At 40.7% G+C, this 20018-nt stretch overlaps 1 protein-coding gene across 3 annotated transcripts in view; it reads left to right on the plus strand.

Annotated features, from left to right (window-relative positions):
- The window catches only part of KIAA0930 (KIAA0930 ortholog), a 135771-nt gene that overhangs the window by 39400 nt on the left and 76353 nt on the right, over positions 1-20018 (plus strand). Inside the window, exon 2 of one of the 3 annotated variants that reach the window (XM_048824949.2) lies at positions 6608-6681. The exons of the other annotated variants lie outside the window; for them this stretch is intronic. The gene's annotated coding sequence lies outside the window, so the exon portion shown is untranslated. The remainder of the gene's footprint in view (positions 1-6607; positions 6682-20018) is intronic. 3 annotated transcript variants of the gene reach the window in all.

Below are 20018 nucleotides of genomic sequence, written 5' to 3' on the forward strand. Positions count from 1 at the left end.
TTCACTGTGTGGCATGACACTCCCCGGTCGACTTACCTTACTCTTCTTGGAGAGGTGAGGTACCAGGGTTGACCGGAGAGCACTCTGTCGTCGACTTAACAGGTAGGTCTTCACTAGGCCCGCTAAATTGACACAGCCTCGATCTCCCTGGTAGTGAAGACAAAGCCCTAAGTAACGGATTAATTTCTTCTCTTCCCCTGAGGCAATGCGGCAATTTTCACTTTACTAAGTTTCCTCTAGAAACTGATGGAGCCACCAGAAAACTGCTGAAAGAGCATTCCACTGAATAGTGGCTCAATCCATACCTGTGTTGAATCTGATAAATAGCTCCTATTTTTAATTTTGGTATTGTAATTCAGTGCAAAGTAATGGAACTTGGTATGGCTGCCTATAGAACTGACAGTTCTGTTTTTGGTTACTGCATTTAATAGGGTACTGGCCCTTTTAGTTCAGAGGAAATAGTTTGAGAGGCCAGTAATCCTTTTCCAGGTGTCCTGGGAAGGCGAATGAAGACTGAAATAATAACCAATATGGATACTTGGTGAGAGGAACATGGTCACCAGAAATAGATAATGTCTGGGAAGGGGAAGGTATAGGAAAAACCCTGGCTATTGTTCCTTTAACAGCCTGGGACCAGTAGCCAGGTAGAAAAGGTAGGGCAAGAATAGTTGTGAGAAATCTCTTCTCCAGTTAAAGGCAAATAAATATCTTGTTGCAACAATGTCTGAGCTGCTTAGCTGACTAGTTGCCAGTGTTACAAGGAAAATAATTGGCTATCAAATTAATAGTCAAACTTATTTTTTAAATAAATTAATACTTATGTATGTGGCTTACTGTGTGACATGAATAGGGAAACACTACTTTTTTGATTTATTTAAAATATTTATAAGGTGCTTTGCAATAGGCATCTGTCTTAAATAAACAATAATAAACATTTAAAATCAATATGAAGAAATGGCCAGCTAGCAAGAAACAAAATATCTAGCATCAGGTGTCAGGGTGTTAAAGTGGTGGATCTAGAATTGAATTTACAAATGATCTAAATCTACTAGTATGTCTAAAACAACTGGTAAAGACCAAGTGTTCACAGATATTTAGGTCCAGATGCCTTCAGTGACTTCTGTGGAGCTTTGCAGATTTACATCCACTAAGGATCTGCCCCTTAGTGCTTATTACTTGGGGATCTCGTTCTCAGGCTTGCTCATATCTCCTTGGTCTCAACAAGAAAATGTTGTTGTGTTTGCACACGGTTGTGTAAAGTCAATGCTGACCAGGTCAGTGTAGACTGGGACATAATGCTGAACATGTTTCAGAGGAACAGCCGTGTTAGTCTGTATTTGCAAAAAGAAAAGGAGTACTTGTGGCACCTTAGAGACTAACCAATTTATTTGAGCATGAGCTTTCGTGAGCTACAGCTCCTACTTCACACTGATCAGTCCATCACAATCAACGTTGTGTCACTAACTCAACTCTTTACGATCATGTTCAAATATGATAATGGTGCCTAGTGAACAGAAGCCCTCTGCTTCACCCTGACACGCACAGACTGTAATGCTTAATGCTTCAGCTGCACCACTAAGCCAGCTGCAATCAATTATTATGTCTTAACTTCTCATTTCCCTGTACACTTTAGTTTTGTGTATGGTTTTTAAGTTACATGTCATGCAAACATAAGTTAATTAAGGTTGTCAATGAGTTTTGGTGAGTCACACTTAGAATGTTGTTTATTAGCAAGGAGAGGATATTTATTTTATCTGTATTAAAAAAAAAATTAAGGGTGTGGGACTTCCTTGAAAATTAGAGGCTGGGCAGGATTTGGGCTTTGCTGGTCAGCTGGAAAACTAGGATTGTGTTTCAAGCAGCGATGGCCTGAAATGAAATGAAGTCTCAGTACCACATGCTCCTGGTTTATTGTTTTATTAAAATTGGGCTCCTGAAGTACAACCATCCTGCCTAGTTAATTGGAGAATCGCCGCTTTTAACAATATTGTTTCATGCATCTTGTGAACATCAGAAGAAAAAAAGTGATAAGAAAAGAAGACATAAATATGTCTAAGGCCTGGTCTCCACATAAAAGTTTGTTACCAGTGTGTTTTGGTTTTTTAACATTAGTACCATTGCTAGTGTGGATGCAATTACACTTGTATAAAGGTGCTGTATACTGGTATAGTTCATTCTCCTTTCTGTAAAGCTATCCCAGTTTAAGTATACCGGTATAACTATGTCTGCACTCGAGGATTTGACTACTTAACCATACTAGTATTGTTAAAGCAGCACAGCATGTGTGTGTGTAGACCAGTCCTAAGCTATATTCTCAAACTGAGCATTAATACTTGAGCAAGAAATCTTCTGTTTAAAATAGATATGCCAAGGTATTAGCGTGCATCCCAGCAACAATGTTATCCCTCTGCATAAGCTGAATAAATAAAGGTATTTCCTTTTGTCTTCGAGCATCAGAAGTGGCTCACGCTCAAGAGCCCGTGAATTCTCCTACTGTGCCTCCTTGTACTACACATAGTTTCAATGCACTGCAAAGCCATTGGGTGTACGTAAGTGGTCATATGAGTACTACATTCTGGATAGGGGCTGAAATCTGTAGGCACCAAAGAGAAAAACCGAAAGACTTGATTTATAGACCGAAAGACTTAAGGCAGTCTTACATGTATCAAACTATTTTTCTTGGTCCGAATGGACTCTGTTTCCAAAAACCTATTCCTCCTTAGAATCTTGTCAATGTATACTTCACAGACAAATTAGAGGTGTAACTTACACATCGATGCACTGGTGGAAGTGAGTGCAACTCAGAGGGAGCAAAAGGGTGGGACTTTGAGGAAAAACAACTAATTGGAGGTTTTAAGGTTCAATTTGGGAGGGCTGCTTTAAATCGCTCCAAATGTATAGCACATTCCATTGAAGGATTATAAAGAGCTTTACAAACACTAATAAATTAAGACCCTGTCTACACACACACAAGTTGTACTGCTTTAACTATACTGGTATAGTAAAAGGGGTACAACCCTCCCTATTGTGGACATAATTATATTGGTATAAAAGTGCTTTATACTGTAACTAACTATACCTATTTTTTTGTGGAGAGGGGAATAAACTATACTGGGATAAGTCCCCCTTATACCCGTATAATTGTGTCCACACGAGGGCTTTTGGGAAAAAATATTGGTAAAAATCACACCTCTATCCAAAATAGTTAAACTGGAACAAAATAACTGTGGGTAGACCAGGCCCAAGCCACACAACAGATAAAATTGAGGCACAGAAGGGAATTGACTTTGAAGTCACACAGAAAACGTGACAGAACTAGGAATTTCCTAACTCCCAGGCTTTTGTGTTCACCACAGGAACGTGTTGCCCTCCTGTACATGGGTATGTTTTGTGTAACAGGTGTGCATATGGGTTCATATTCCATCCTCATTGCCAATTTTGTAAAGAGACCGTTCAATCCAACACAATTCTCTGCTTACAGGACTGCAGGCTGGGAACTAGTTGCTTTTATTCACAAGCATCACAACATAGTGTGACTCCCCCTTACAAATTAGGAAATAAGAAAGGGATGGAGCATAGCTCCATCACACAATACTCTGGGTAACCTAGTTAACCCCATTGTGACACTTTACTACTCTGTGAGTCTAACAGGCACTAGCTGATCTTAAAAATGGATGTTTTAATGGGTTAGGTATGTTGTGAATTTTATATTTTTCTCTTTTCAGACTTCCCTGAGGAGGGAAACAAATGCAAATCCAAGTCCTTGGTATCTTCTTCCTCATTTTATTCCTGTTCTCACTGTTTTTAAAAAACTTCTCCCTCTTCATATTCATTGCCATTTTGGCAGTTTTGAATTTGAGTTAGTGAGTGAAAGGGTGAAACACTTAGTAAATTGGAATATTTAGTAAATAGGAATTAATAAGGGTTTAGAATGATTCATATGAGCCCTCAAACTTAAAATGTGTGAAGTGGTCTTGAGTTATCCTGATTTGAAATATATAGTGAAACATCCTAGAAACATGGAATAAGGCATGTTGTTGGGGTGGAGAAAAGGGATGATTAAATCTTCTAGTAGGGAGAAACTGTTTCTTAAAGAGATTAGGTGTCATCCTCCTCAAAGCTCAGTTTCTGAGCTGCTGAGCTCTCACTCAAGGAGCACATGCAACATTCTGTGAAAGGTATGTTTGACTATATCTATAAGGATGGCTGGACAGAGGTGAAGATGTTCTTTATTTCAGAATTCCAGGGAGGGGAGAGGGAATAGGCCTGCATATGTATCTTTCCAACACAAACAAAACCATGTAGTCGTACACACTGGCTGGCTGAGCTATTCACAGCAAAATTTGAAACCACTTGACCTTAGCATGGGTTTGATGTTCATTGGGGTTCTGAACATCCAATCCGTTACTGAGAGAGATTCACAAACATGAGCCGAGTTGGTCATTTGTGTTTGTAGAGACCGCTTCCCCCTTAACTGCCACCCTCTGAAAACCAACTTTGATGTCTTTTTGGGGAAAGATGAGGCTGATAACCTGCCCTGAGGCTGGGTGGCTACTTTACCAGCCCTGCGCCAGCAAGGCCATGTGTTCATGATACATGCTACTGCCCTCCTATCTGCACAGGGCCTCCCTGAAAGTCCATTTCATTGTAATGCACTACAAGCAGCAGATGGGTTTCAGCAGCTGTCAGGTAGCAAAATCTAATGACTTGAAGTTGAGTGATGCCCAAGCATTCCTTGTGGGGTAGCTTCTCTCATCCACAACTCAGTAGAGCCAGTGTCCGGAAGAAGGAGCAACAGCTATGCTGCTTCTGTTATACACTCTGCCTTCCTAAACTATGTCAGGGAGATCTCAGGCACTGGCGCTGGTCATTGAGAAACACTGATCTAGACCCGTAATGTATTCTGCCCCTGTGATGGGACTCCCGCGGTATAATCAGGAACCGTGGGACCTGCGCCCCCTTAACTCTCCAGCCTGGGCTGTCTCTCACAATGCTTTGCCATTGACAAGCAGCAAACCCTTCCAGGCCCTGTTATCACTCAGCCACCACATGCAGAGGCACATCCAGCTAAGTTGCATGAATGCTCTCCAAGCCACTCATGAACTATATACGGGGAAGCACCAGTAAATTTCCCAAGTCCCCAGCCTTGCACCCCAGCAATATACAGTCTCACACAGCTCAAAACCTTCTCTTGACCAGTGTAAGCTCATTAATTAGTTCATCACTTCATCAAAGGAAAGTGGACATGCACCAGCCTTTGTAATCTGAGCAGATTCCCCACGCATTTTTAACAAACTCCCTGGTAAGGATAAAACATTAAAATAGGTGTGGTGTTTTTTGTTTTTTTTTTAACTACAGAAAGATAGATTTTAAGTGATTGGTAGGCATAAAGGTCAGATGTAGTTACCTTAAGAAAATAAAAAATAAACATACATTCTAAATCCTAAACTTTTAGACTAAGCAAGATTTGAATCAAACAGCTTTTCTCACTCCACTGGATGTTGCAGGTAGGCTACAGTTCTTAATACACAGGCTGATTTCCTTCTCAGCCTGGGACCAGTCTCCTCAGTTCAAAGTCTTTCTCTTCCTAGTGTTCTTGTTGCCTTCAGTGTAGATGGCAGAGGAGACAGGTGGTCTCATGATGCTGCTGTGCCTTATTTTATACTCTCAATCCATGTCCTTGGAAAGATACTGGCCCAGGCATGTCCTGGTGGGCCTTGCTGAGTCCCAGAGTTGAGCAATCCCTATTGTGTAGTACTCGTGCAACTGTCTCTTACAGAATTGTAAATTAAGTTTACAATTCCCCTCCTAATCAAGTGTCATTTAACATCTGCTCGGGTCACTACCCTTTTAGTCACTGGAGAGCTAACAGTGGTTAGCTTAGAGGATCTGGCTCTTCCCAAACTCTCAACATATTTCAGTAACAACCATATAACAAAATCTCATAATTTCATACACAATAATGATATACATATTTTGACAGAACAATGAGTTTCATCGGATCATGACCTTTCCTATGATACCTTGCAAAGCACGCTTTGCATGAACTACTTCAACCATATACCAGTGATGAATATGAGGGGTTACAGGGTGATACTTTGAGGTGTTACCCCTCTCCCCTTAGTTTACTGCAAGAGTGTGAATCACTGTCTAACTTGAAGGCAGTGTGTGTTAGGGTCCTTTTGAGGTTTAACAGTATTCCCAAGTGTTGCTAAATATTGTAGCGTTAACCACATATGCTCCTGCAAAGTTTTGTGCATCTTTTAGCACTCTGTGGACTAGTCTAGTGATCTCCTAAGTTAACAAGTGTGTCTTCTCTTGCTAGAAAGCATCTCCTTGTACCTTTGCATTACTGTTACCATATCTGCTTTCCCAACTGGTGTTAACTCAATGTAGATATTAATGTTTTCCAGTATGTAGGTATCTTGGCATCCAGCCATTGAAGTAATGAGGCGGCGTGCCTCAGTTTCCTCTTCCACACACCAGCCAGGTTTGTTATGGCTTCTCTGCTGTGACAAGCTTTAAGTCTGTTTACAGGTGATAGCTGAGAAGCAGCATTACCATAAGGCTTCTTGACATTACATGTGTTCCCAATTACCATTCCTAGCATGTCCGAAGTCAATGAAGCTGGAGCTGTATCGATTTACACCAACTGAGGATCTGGCTCTTCATTAAGATTTCGTAAGTAGCATGGTTGTTATCTTGTAAACTATGTTAATACAAGCTATATGAGTGCAATCCTATTGAAAGGCATGTGCATGCTCTCTCCTTGGGAGGCATGTCGTTCAAGGGAAAACCCGTCCATTATGCAGTGGTGATCTTATTAGATAAGAAAACAGGAAGGTGATGGAACACTGCCTCAGTACAGAGTGAGCCTTCTCATTTTGAGACGAGCAAGACCGTGTGTAACTGTGGTATACCTTGGCTACTAGGGGTGTCCATTAATTGTTCATGCTATGTCATATAGTCAAGGATTGAGTGAGTATAGTATTGAGGTGTCTGAAGCTTGGTCTACACTGAAAAGTTATATCAGCATAGATACACTGGTAAGGGGTGTGAGCAACACACCCCAGTGTAGAAGCAACTTTGTTGACAGAAAAAGGCCAGTATAGTCTCCATAGTGTAGACATATCCTAAGAAAGAAGCACATGCTGTGACAGTGAATGCAACCTACTATCTATGGATTAGAAAACGTTTCTTTGGCTAAGTCCTCCTCCCTCATTTGGTCTGATGCCATAATTCATCCTGAGTAGTGCTGTGAGCAAAGAAAAGATTGTGCAAAGAATCCCAGAAAATTTCAGTCAAAGTGTAAATCAAGAGAGCTTTCAGGCACAGATTCATCATCTTTGTCCTCATCCCCTATTGCCTCATGACATTTTAAGGAATGAGGAACAAGAGCTGGAGTGAAGTGCGGGAGTTTGTTTGTCAGTTCTCCTGAGTGACTCATGCACTGCGGACAGATATAAATCAGGTTTGCATGCTAAGCACCCTACAAAGATTCACTATTAATAGGAGCATTTTCAATAAATCCAAATTTAATATTTGTATGCTCTTTACATATTTTGTTGTTGTTATGTAAGCATTATTAAATCACCTTTACTTTTTTTTTCTTCCTACGGTCCCTCCTAGCGGCTGGTTGATATAAGTGACTTTATCTGCTGCTGCTTCCAGCGTGGGGACTTTGTCCTTTAGTTCATGTGGCCAACACTCTCACTTTCAGCTCTGAAAGTACAGGGTTAGACTGGATTGACAGCCTGAGTCAAGTCAGTTACAGACATTTACCAACAAATATTGCAGAGAGGAATTTAAATACAGATGAATAAATAATACAAATATATAAAAACATATTTAAAAGAGCACAAACGTCAGCTGGAAAATGTTGACTGTCTGGAATATTAATGAAAGGGAAGAAATGTGCCAATGGTATTAAGCTTTAGGAATCTTAAGATCTGGCACAGGAGTTCTGTCTCCTATGAGACTATCCGTGTATAATATGTAACACAACCTGGCCATGTATTCAATAGATCTTTGTTTCTGTAGATTTTTCTTATTGGAGTGTTCATACTTCTTTCTGTCTAAAGTACTTTATCTGGCCCCCATTACTGTAGTATCTGAGCGTCTCGCTGTATTTAATGTATTTCTATTCACCACACCTCAGAGGTAGGGCCATGCCATTATCCCCGTGGTACAAATGAAGAACTGAGGCTCAGAGAGAAATGTGACTCGTGTCAGGTCACATAGGAAATCTATGATAGAGCAGGGAATTGAAACCAAGTCTCTCAGGTCCTACTTAAAGTGGCATGAAAAAAAGTGTGTGTGTCGGGGTCTATCATAATCTGGGAGCAGCAGCTTTGGCAAAACAGTGATTAAAATGTGCCCCTCAGCCACCTGGCTCGATTTAAAAATAAATAATTGCCAGGTCTGTGATCTTTTGAGATTTTCTCCCCCACTCACTTGAAACACTGACTACACAAAAAATAACATTAATAATTCGTATAGATCTGACATTAGTTCTTCTTTTGAAACATTCTCCCTTCGATGACTGTGGACCCCCCACTCTGCCGATGCCTCAGAGTGTGGTGCTCATACCGGTAGGTTGGGATCTCTTTCTACTGGCATAAGGTGCCTCCTGAAGATGTCTTGTAATTATTTTGTGGGGAGGAGAAAGAGATGGAGAATGGAAGGGAAAGTGAGACAGTGCACTGGAATGATGAGTGAGTGGACAAGGAGCCCTGGTGCTTTCTGCTTTCTCACTGGACCTAGAACTTCCTTTGGTGGCCCTGCCTGTTGGAGTTGCTGTGTGTGGGCCAGAAAAGTCTTGGTTTAAGACTAGGACGAAGTAATGATCACTTCCGCTCTAATAAATTTGTTAGTCTCTAAGGTGCCACAAGTCCTCCTTTTCTTTTTGCGGATACAGACTAACACGGCTGCTACTCTGAAACATGCAAACTCAGTGAGTTCATCCACTCACTGGGTTGAGAAGGCTCCACTAATAGGCAGAGTCAGCGTTCTCGTCTGGCTATGAGTTAGCAAAAAGATCTGAGAACATCAGGGAATTCAGCTATAGAGCACTCTGCAACCTGGGGAGCTTCCCCAGGTATGTCTGATTTGACTGGCTGCTGAAGATTAAAGATTTTTGCACATCTCCCACTTGAGAGTGTGGGTTATTTGTTAGGTGATGGATTGTAGTATGGATATGAAAGAGAAGGGTTCCCTCCTCCCCAAATTCCCAGCCCTGCCAGGCTTCTTATTACTGTTGACAGACCATGATACCACTTTAGGCTTCTTGATATGGCCAAGGACCAGTGCAGTATTACTAGGGAGTGACCTTCGTTTTATGCTTCAGTGGGATCACAGAAAGCAACTGCAAGCAACTGAGGGAGAGATTTTCAAAGGGGCCTACAGGATTTAGGCACACCCATCCCATTGAAAATCAGTAGGAATTGTGCATGTAAATCCCTTAGGTGCCGTCAAAAATCTCTCCCTAAAAGCTCAGGTGCAAACACATGCCACAAATGAGTAACAATGGCATGTTACTTCTCTGCTCCTTGGGTGAAATCTTGGTCCCACTGAACTAGATGGCAAAACTTCCATTGATTTCAATGGGCCCAGGTTTGCATGCCTCATCTTTCCTCACTTGTTGTCATGTCCAAAACTAGATGATATGATTTCTGGGACAGGGCCCACACCTTGCTATTTACATTGCAAAGAGCCTCCATGATTTTGGTGGCTGTAAAAGTAATTGTGGCTCTTGGGTGCTAGAGTAATTAATGTTCCAGAGCAGGAGCTGCATGTGCATGGTACATGTGTGGAGAGTGCTCTTTGTGACTGCTACCATAATACATTTAAATAATGGTGAGATCAGATGCCTTAAACCTTGGCTGTGAATGGAAGGAAACAAGTGAGAAAAGGCCAGGCGCTGTGCACTAGTCTAATAGAAAATCTATGTCCAGAGCAGCTGCAAAGACTCCTGGAAATACCGAGCATCTGTCAGCGTTAGGAGGACACAGGGAAGAAAAGACTGTAGAAGTTCAGCATAGGGAATGGGACTAAAAGGGAAAGTACAGCTGATGGAGATAGAGATGCACTGTAACTGTAGCAATCAGATTGAAAGGGCCCAGGCTAATTCTGTTGTTAAGGAATATATGGAGCAACTAAAAGCATGCTAGGTGCCATCTATATGAATAAAATAGATATGATCCCTGCCTCAAAGAGCTTACAGTTTTGCAACTGGAGACGGGCCCTTTACCACTGTGTCAGTGGAGCTCTGCATGTAGAAATCCACCCCTGTGGATCTAATTGCAGCTCTGGGGCCTAGGGAGAGATGTGAGAAGATGAGGGCAGACAAACCAGAGAGAGCAGGTAGAGGGAATGGAGGACAGTGGTTGCAAATACAAGGTCATGGGGCAGCCTACTGGTACTGGATGCATCTTAGTTGAAGATGTAAGGATCCACTTTGTTCTTTTAAACAAACACTACAAGATAGGAAACAAAAGCCCCAGTTCAGCAAAGCACTTCAGAAGGTGCTTTGAATTTTAAAAATTAAGCATCTGCTCAAGTGCTTTGGTGAACACGGATGGATTACTGAATTGGGGCTAAAGTGGACATGGCAGCAGGAGGAGTGATGTGGAAATAAGAGGGAGCTGAAGAACTAGGGGAGTGGAAGGGTGGGGAGTGGATGAGAGGTGTATAGCTTGGCTATAATAGCACAGTAGAGAGGAAGATTCTGTGCATTATAAAAGTGGGAATATGTTAAATATGTCTGAAAAAATAATTATTAAATAAAAGTGATATTTAAACATTTTCTTCTCTTCCCTTCTTCTGAAAAAGTATCTTGCCAGCCGTAAGTTAGCACTGTCCGTATTGCAACTAGATCAGCTATTCACACACACGGCAGTTCCTTGTTCCAGACCATTGTTGATTTGTTTTTTCCTTATTTTTAAAACTGCTTGTTCCTGCTTTGTCAGCTGGAAAATAGTCAAGCCCAGATAAATTGGACTTCTTCAAAATGTTCTTTATTCTCGTGATAATGTATTGAGGACTGGTAGAGATGTATGGGGTAAGGATTTTTTAGTGGAGGGGCATTGAAGTAAACTCATGAAAGCGAGCAAATGGTCCTCTGCAAATCCTGGTTCGTCTCTCTTGCCTTCCCAGTGTTATCTTTGGACTCTTTAAAAAAAAAAACAACAAAACCCAGCCCTTCCTGTATGTGAATACTCTTTGTGCTAATTTGGCAATGTTTCTATAGGAAAATATCAGAATAATTAGGATTTTGATGTCCCAAGTTAATATATCAGTGATAATTTTGCAGCTACACAAAGGGAGTTTTCAAATTTTCTTAGATTTAAACCTCCGTTCTGTGAGATACTTAAGCACATGACTAACTTTTAAGCATGTGAGTAGTTTTGACTTAAATTGAATTACTTACATGCTTAAATACCTTTCTAAATTGTGATCTCAGTCTATAGAGAGATGAAAGTGAATTTTGTTCACATATTGAACAAAATCCCATTCTGCTTATAAATTATTGCTCCTCTCTTGTCATCCCAAGGGAAAAAATTACAGAAACCTCAACTTTTCAGGCTAGTTAAATATGCATGTATCAACTTCTCTGCACTCTTATTCTGCCATTGAGAAGGGTCACAAGTTTCTTTCCTTGCTACCTGCAAGGAATATCCCCTAAGATGTCAGTATGTTTGGTTCCCCTCTCTTGCTACTTCCCTTCTCCTCCCAATGAATATCTGTTGTGTATTTTGTTCAAATATAAACCCACTTACTATTTTACAATTTAAAGCAAACCTTAGCTGCTTCCAGTTTCTGAACAAAGGCGTTAGAAAGAAACGTCAAGACAGATTTATACAAAAACAGTTTTTGGCAGTCCCTAGTCTGAAACCCTGTTTATGTATGTTGGAGCTGACATCTAGAAGACAACTAAGCATAAGGACCAAAAAAGGACAAAAGACCAAGGTGTTTGTCTTGACAAAAGAATAGAGGGGATTTGTGTGGCTGGGAAGAAAGGCTGGATTTAATTGTGTCCACGCTTACAAAGACGAATTGACACCAAGACAAATTTGACCTTTACATTTATGTTCTGCAGCTTTGATGTGATAAGCTTTATCACCTTTTCTTTTCCTGCACTTTGGTTTATGTGAAGTTATTGTGGAGTAACGACTGGGTGTCTAGGTTGTACTGTCATGGTATTGGGTGGGGAACAATTATACTGCAGTTAGTATGGATTAAATAACTACAGGTATGTGCCTTTTTTTCAAGGGATAAGTGAGCTCAGAAATCACACTTGATGAAACTGTTTCTTTACCTGTATTAACTAGGGCAACATCATATATTAAAATTAAGAGGTTTCTAAAAATCAGATGCACTCTTCAGGATTGTGTGTGTTTATTTCTTGCATTTCTCTCAGTTTGGGTAATGAAAATGGACTTTCTAGTCAGTTTGACTTCAAGGTTCTCATAGATTAGTATAATGGTGGAGCATTTTGAAACTGTTCGTTTATTTTTTCAAAATAACTACTTCCCTTGGCAATTATTTTTTTAAAAATGCACCGCAACATTTCTATTAGCCTTAGTTTTATATTTACAGAAAAAACTAAATATGGGGCAAAATCTGACCCTTCAACAATTTTTTGCAGTATGTAGAATTATTTTTAAGTAGCCACCTGAAATTGTAATTTCGCCAAAGAGGAAATAGAGGAATCCTACTTGCTTAAAAACCATAGCGGCTAATTTGTATTGTGTGAATATTTACTGTATCCATACAGTGTGCAATAAATATCTTCATCTGAGGTTTGTTAAGCTGTGCAAAGGACAGAGAGAAAATACATGGAAGTGGAGACCCTTTTTGATAATTTAAAATTGGACTGGACAAAATGTTGGAAGATGTACAGCAGGGGATGGATTCGATGACCTAACAAGAGTTTTTGTTCTCTAGATCTAAGCTATAAGCTTTAAATGTCATGTAATGGAGATCAACCAATTTTAAAGGAGGAAGGGAAGGACAGAGAATGGATGACCTTGTGGCAAAGGCACAGGAGAAGGACTCATAAGATCTGGGCTCATTTTCTAGCACTGCCTATGTGACCTTGGGCAAATCCCTTAATCATTCTTTGCCTCCTCTTGTTTTATTCATTTAGACTAAAGTTGTGGCTTTTGTGAAGTGGACTCCTGTCATTCTGGACTGAGACCACCTGTCTCATTTTTTGTAAGCTATTGAATGTAGAAATGAGTCTGACCGTTGGTCACTGACAATTTGGGACACCAGTCCTTTAATGAACAACATGAGGGCAGATCCCAGCTGAAATCAGTAAGGTTCAGTCCGTCCAGGAAAACCAAGGTTTAAGGTCACACTGCCTTGGGCTGGATTCACTTAGGTCAGTTACCTAGAAATGAAAGGCTGTGTGTTCCATTGCCTTTCCCTTGCTTTTCATGCCCAGTCCCTCGTATTATGTACTATATCAGGTCTGCTGTATTGCTCGTTTATGTTAGTTTTTTCAGGAACCAATTGTAGTTCAGATGTGGATATCGGTAGGAAAAAAATTGAATGAAGTTCAAGTCTGCAAAGCAAAGACAAATGAACAACAATAGCTGAAGTGGTAGCATGTCATCAAGGTGAGAGAGGTCTCTCTTCGGGAAGTAGCCTGCCATGTTTCCTGAAGTCTGATGCTTAGCAGGACTCTGAACAAAAGAAGTAGAGATCTGCTTTTCAAAACCAAAGAAAATGATGCTACTTCAAATAAAGGTCAAAAATAAACAAATCATTATTCTGTCCATTTAAGGTATTTATATGGTCCCCATTACCAAAGTATCTGAGTGTTTCACATCACCCCTGTAAGGGAGGAAAATGCTCTTATCCCGACTTACAGATAGATTAAAGATAGATCACACATGGAATCTGTAGCAGAGCAGGGAATTGAACCTAGCTCTCCTGAGTCCCAGGCTAGCACCTTAGTCACTGAATCATGTCTCTCCTTCCCCCCCAATTAAAGGAGCCATGGCAGCCAGGGCTAAAGCTAGGGCATGGCTGGGATCTGAACCCTGAACCACTGTCACCAGAGGCCATACCTCTAGGCCAGTGGTTCCCAAACTGGGGTTTGTGAACTCTTGGGGGTTAGCGAAATGTATCAGGGGGTTCTCAGAAAAAAATTCTGTAATGGCGGACAGAGCCGTCCCTAGGGACCGGCAGCCTGAGCCCTGGGACCATGACTTCCTGGCAGAACAAGTTTAAGCTTTGTAGTAGTCATACATCGGTTGCCTGGACTGCTGAAGACCCGAATGCTTGTGGGAGGAACTCTTTAATTGAGTTGGCTTCTTAAATACCTTCATGCTGTTTCAAGTCTGGTACTCCTTGATGAAACATGTAGGAGGCTTAATCGAAGTGATATGAGCTACAAAAGTGAAATCTTGGAAGAGTGTTGCCGTTTTCATAATGTAATAAAATTAATAATGTAATGATAAATAATAATGTAATAATAGCATGTAATAACTATGTCATAAAAAATCCAAATTATTTCCAAGATCACTGCTTCTATCATTTATACTCAGGTAAGGGAGAAAATCCCTGGAAATATTCATTTTTAGGAGGGGGTTTGCGAGATTTGATATTTTTGTGAAAGGGATTCGCGGGCTGTTAAAGTTTGGGAACCACTGCTCTAGGCTACCCAGCCACTTACATGTAGATCAGACAGTGATGAGTGGATTCAAAATGCGTAAAACAAGAATAGCTGCAAGAAACTAGATTATGTTTTGGTGAAATTTCATATGGACATTAACTTTTATGTATCAGTTTGCTTGGATTCTCCCTCCACCTTTTGGCCCCTTAGTTTGGCATTTGAATGAACCCCAAAGCTCCTAAGCAAAATTCAGTCTAGTTTTACCTGTTTAACTTAAAGCTTGTCTTCACTGCAGAGTTAACTAAAGTTTATAGCTCAAGTATTGCCCCTAACGCAAGTCCTGTCCACTCACAAACTCCCTCAACTTGAGTGTGGTGGTGCTTCTAAGTCACATTGGCTGACCCACCAGGGGTTACTGCTCTGGTTAGCACAAGTTGTCAGCTAACACAATCTCGCTGTGCAACTCTACTGTTATTTCACAGTGCGGCTGCTCTTGCTCAAGCTAGACTAACTTGGGAGGAGTAACTTAACTGTAGATAACTCAATTTAACTCTGTAGCAAAGACATACCCTGATATCTGCATGGTTTCCATCCCCTCATCTTAAAGCACTTCTTTGTAAAGCTACTCAATCAAAACTTGACTCAGCTGTGCTGGAAAGGTTCATGACCTTTGCTGAACCTTCTGGTGAGTTTGGAGTTGGTGACAAAATCTTAACCTGGATGAGTAATTCCTAGCTTCAAGTTTCATTAAGGAAGTTCTGCCTAGCTCCTGTAATAAACAACTTCTGATAACTTTTGAAAGCTGGAATTAACCACTCTTTAGAGTAAACAGTAGACCCTGTTCTAGTCCTGATAAAGTTAATTCATACAAGGTTCTGAAGTAAAATAAATTAATAAACCAGTCGTGAGAAACAGACAGACATTGGATTTGGTTTCATTGCCCTTGTTGCTGTTTTCGTGCATGAAGTTGCACTTGTGTATTTTATACACAGCAGCCAGAGGTAGAAACTGAATCTACTTATGGGGAAATAAGTCTAGAGAGGAGTTACTTTTGGGGTTTTTTTAATCATCTATTTGTAACTTTAGTTATCTGTAAATTGTGAAGTTCAGATTGGGTCCAGGTCCCAAAGTTTAGGTGTGTTGAGACCAAGGGTTTATACATCTCTATAAAGCATTTCATACAATTGACTCAACAACTTTCACATACTTCAGAAATGTACAAGTCAGAGATCAAAAAGCATAAATGTTATTAAATGGTTATTTTGATGATGATGTTGTTTGTACTATGGTATTGCCTAGAGCCCTCCAATGCATTATGCTAGAATTGTATGGAATATAGAATGGTCCCTGCCTCAAAGAGTTCACAATCGAAGATGTGATGCAACAGTTAGATACACAAAAAGGCAGTGGAGGGCACAAGGTAACAATGAGATTACATGGTCAGTTACTAGCGTCTCACCCTTGAAACAAATCTGTTATATAAAAAATAAATGTAAAGGGCAAGGACTGTAATTTGACCAACTGAAGGTAAAATCTCTAATTGTTCTATTATGTTTGAGCTCAGTGTTTTTATACAGACAGCACATTTTGGAGGATTGCTCAACAGTGAGCAAATGAGGAACTTGATACAAAGTTAGGCAGCACACTGTAATAAGTGACAAACTGCTGACTTTGTTAGCAGCCGAGCTCTCTCGCTGGGATTTCCAGATGAACCAGGAAGCAGAAGTGGAAACTTGGTTAAACACAGAGATCAGTGTTATATTGGTGTCAGGATATTGGTAGCATTTGGCCCAGAAATGAATTTAATATTCTAAAGTTGCCTCTTCCCCAGTCCACCTCTGTGATATCTTTTTGGTACTGTACACTCAGGTTCAGTATTCATTATGCATCACTCAGACATTGTGAACACCAGAACTCTCTTTGCAATCCATGGTATCTGTGATAACTTGGGACACATTGGGCCCAGTTGTACTGCCATGTAGGGGTAAATCAGGAGTAGCTCTGCTGACGTGAGTGGAGTTACAGCAGTATAAGAACATGTCTACACATGGAGTTATTCCAGAATAGCTGTTCTGCTTTAAATTCATGCCCTACTATATGCTGGAAGAACTTTCACAGGTAGAAAAGCCCGAAGAGAGGAGAATCGGGCTTTTCATTCTGTAACCTCTTCCGCCTGATTTCAGAGGGTGGGGAGTGAATTGTTAAAAAGTTAATTTAAAGAGAGTCTGTGCAGAATGCCACAGCCCCCCAGTACTCCCAAAGAGTCTGGCTGAGGGTGCAGATTCAACGTGTGGTTTCAGAGATTATTTCCACATTTGTTTTGCCATACAGCTAATTGCAGGGTGACCAGATTTGTGTACAAAACTGGGACACTTGCCTATATGAGGAGAATGGGGGTGGAAGGGGCCACATGGTTGGCTTCAGTAGCTAGGGCTGTATTAGATAGGAGAGAGGTTTTCTTCTTTCTCTTGTTCTCTTTTTCCCACCATCTCCTCCATTACCACTATCCTAGTTTCCTGCTCCCTACTCCGTTCATAGCGGCCGCCCCCAACCACATACTCACAGTGGTATGCAGGTGCTGTTTTATTCCCTGGCCACTCTTTTTAGGTTGCCAATTTTGGTTGGATGTATTCCTGGAGATTTCATCACATGCCATAATCTTTAAAGATTAATCTTTAATTCCTGGAAACTCCAGGCCAATCCTGGAGGTAACTCCCTTGCATTCTCCCCCTACATCCTGCCTGTTCCCCACTTGTTAACCTAAAGGACCTCAAGGCCCAGGTGTCTCTTTTGGGCATTGGGATTTGACAAAGATGGGAGAGGTTTAGATGTTGAGGTGCCCATGTTTGTTATGGGCATATGGATGAGTGCAGTAGATAACCAGGGCAAAGGGAGGCAGAGAAAGAATCAGTAACCTATTAGGAGGTGAGAACAGGTTTCAGTGCAAGAAACTAAGGTTGCTTGCTGTTAACATCATAACAACATAAGGCAATTACCTCATGAATAGAAAGCACCAGCAGATTGTAATTAAAATGTGTAGTCATCTGATTGCAAACAGTCTTCACCTCAGAGTCTGATACTTTCTCAGGGTGAGTCCAGAACACATGAGAACCAGCAAGCTCCAGACTAGTCATGTGAAATGTTGCAACAAAATCTCTGAACACCTAAAACTAGGTGAGTTATATGTTTCATCACAAACTGTCATATCCAGCTAATGTCACAGATAGCATCTTTCTGATCTCTGTGTTTATTCTAAATGCCAGGTACTAAGTTCCCAGAGTTTTCAAGCAAACTTTGGATGGTTTCTAGTTTGCAGCAAAATCCTCTGAAATTTCATAGTTTCCTCTCAAACTAAAATTCTGCTGTTTAGTCTCAGTGCCTGTGAGATTTTGTTGTTTGTTTTGTTCAGTTGCCAAATTGCAAGCAAAAGATGGAGGTACAAAGCAGTGTGGAGCAAACTGATCAACATTTACACACCAATCCCTGGGAAGCAAAACTATTGAGTTCAACACTGTGCTGTGATTTTTTTTTTTAAGGGGCATGAATTTTAGCTCTTTGCATCACCCAGCTCTGGTAATCATATTGGTGCTTGTTGCTGCTGCAGTTTACTTAGCCTGGTCTACTCTGGAGCTAATGTGAATGTACAGAATAATTGCTTGCACGGTTCATGGAGCATGGCAGTGGTCCTCTCCAAGGAGATGCTGGGAGTTCAATTAGGCATTAGGCCTCCAGTAAAAATTGTTATTGATTCTGCTTCTGTCCAATTACAATGTTGCATACTCACTTCCCCTCAGACTACAGTGAGAATTTGTCCATTTGTATAAATTATGTATGACACTTTTTGGCTCTAGACATATTAAAGTATAGATGTGAAATAATTACATTCGTAACACTTTTACTAGTTGTTGAGAAATCAGCTTGCTCAGCCTGGAACAGACTAATTGTTATTTCTTGGGGCAGGGAGGCTAAACTAGGAATTTTGCTGAAAATGTTTCCTTTCCCTATTCAACACTCTAGTTGTTTTTTGTCCATCAGTAGGATTTCTTACATGACTGTTAAAATTATGATCACTTTATTCCATTAGAACACTAGAAAACACCATGGGCTAAATTTAGACCTGGTGTAAACCATTTGCTTCACTGGATATATTTGGACCAATGGGTGTGGTATTCTACTAAGGAATGTGACTTTCTAACTATAAAGGCTCTCAGTACAACATCTTGATGATCTCATAATTTTTAACCTTAGTTTTTGCACTTGGAAAAGGGAGAATTCAACTTCAGTTGATCTAAAAGAATGTAGCATTTCCACATTGCTGATGTTAATGTTGTTAGCCAGGTCGGGAGCAATGAGCATGGGGTGAGGTGTCAAGGAGTGTGATATAATGGAATCAGGAAAGGATGTGGAGTCAGGAGGTCCTCCGTTCTAATCTTGGCTCTACCACCGGTTCATCTGTATGATCTTGGGCAAGTCACTTTGACTTTCTGACTTCGTTTCCCCATTTTATAAATGGGAAAATCAGTGCCCACCTATCTCCTCTCTTGTGAGGATTAATTAGTAAATATTTATACAATTCTTTGGACATCAAAAGCTCTATAGAAATCACACACAAAAAGCCTTTGTTAAAAGACCATTATTAAGGTTGCACTTGGAAGCACTTGGAAGTTAGGAAATGCCAAAATTAAGGTCGTCTGTGCAATCTTAATTCGGCTCCCTTGTGCATCTGCATTATGATACAGTATTTAATTACATGATCAGACTGTTTTTTTCCAGAGGACCCCACCTCATTCAGTGCAGAGGATGGGTGTTTTCTCTTTCTTGCTCAATATGTGGCTTGTGGCCTTCATTATTGCACACACCCTATTCAAATCTTGTAATGAAGACAAAATTATTAAAATTTCCTCATGGGTTTTTCTGTGGTGCTTTATCACTATCGTATCCGCTTGCTCCACAAATATTAATGAATTTATCTTCACAAAACCCCTGTTAAATGAGTGGGTTGATATTATCCGCATTTCTCAGCTGGGGAGCTGAGGCGTAGAGAGGTTAAGATCAAAAGTATGCACTGATTTTGGTGCCCAAATCCAGACAAATAGGACTGGATTTTTTTCAGTCCCAGTCTCATCAGACTCCTTTTCCCAGTTTGCTCCTTTTACTCCCTGCTGCTGTAGCTTTTGCTCCTCTGCATTAGAATCAGGCACCTTTCCTCCCCTTCCCCTCAGGCTGCTTGGGTGCCAACAGGGGGGTCACTGAGAACACAGGCTTCCTGTTCTCAGTTGTGCACCTGGGAGCAGCCATTACGGGTAACCTCCATAGTCCTGGTTCAGAGCATGCTTGGCCACTCTGCGTAGATGGAGCATATGCAGTCTAGTCAATGCTAAGAGCTATGGAAACT

This window comes from Caretta caretta, chromosome 1 (genome assembly GCF_965140235.1).
Source record: "Caretta caretta isolate rCarCar2 chromosome 1, rCarCar1.hap1, whole genome shotgun sequence".
In the NCBI taxonomy this organism is placed as follows: Eukaryota; Metazoa; Chordata; order Testudines; family Cheloniidae; genus Caretta; species Caretta caretta.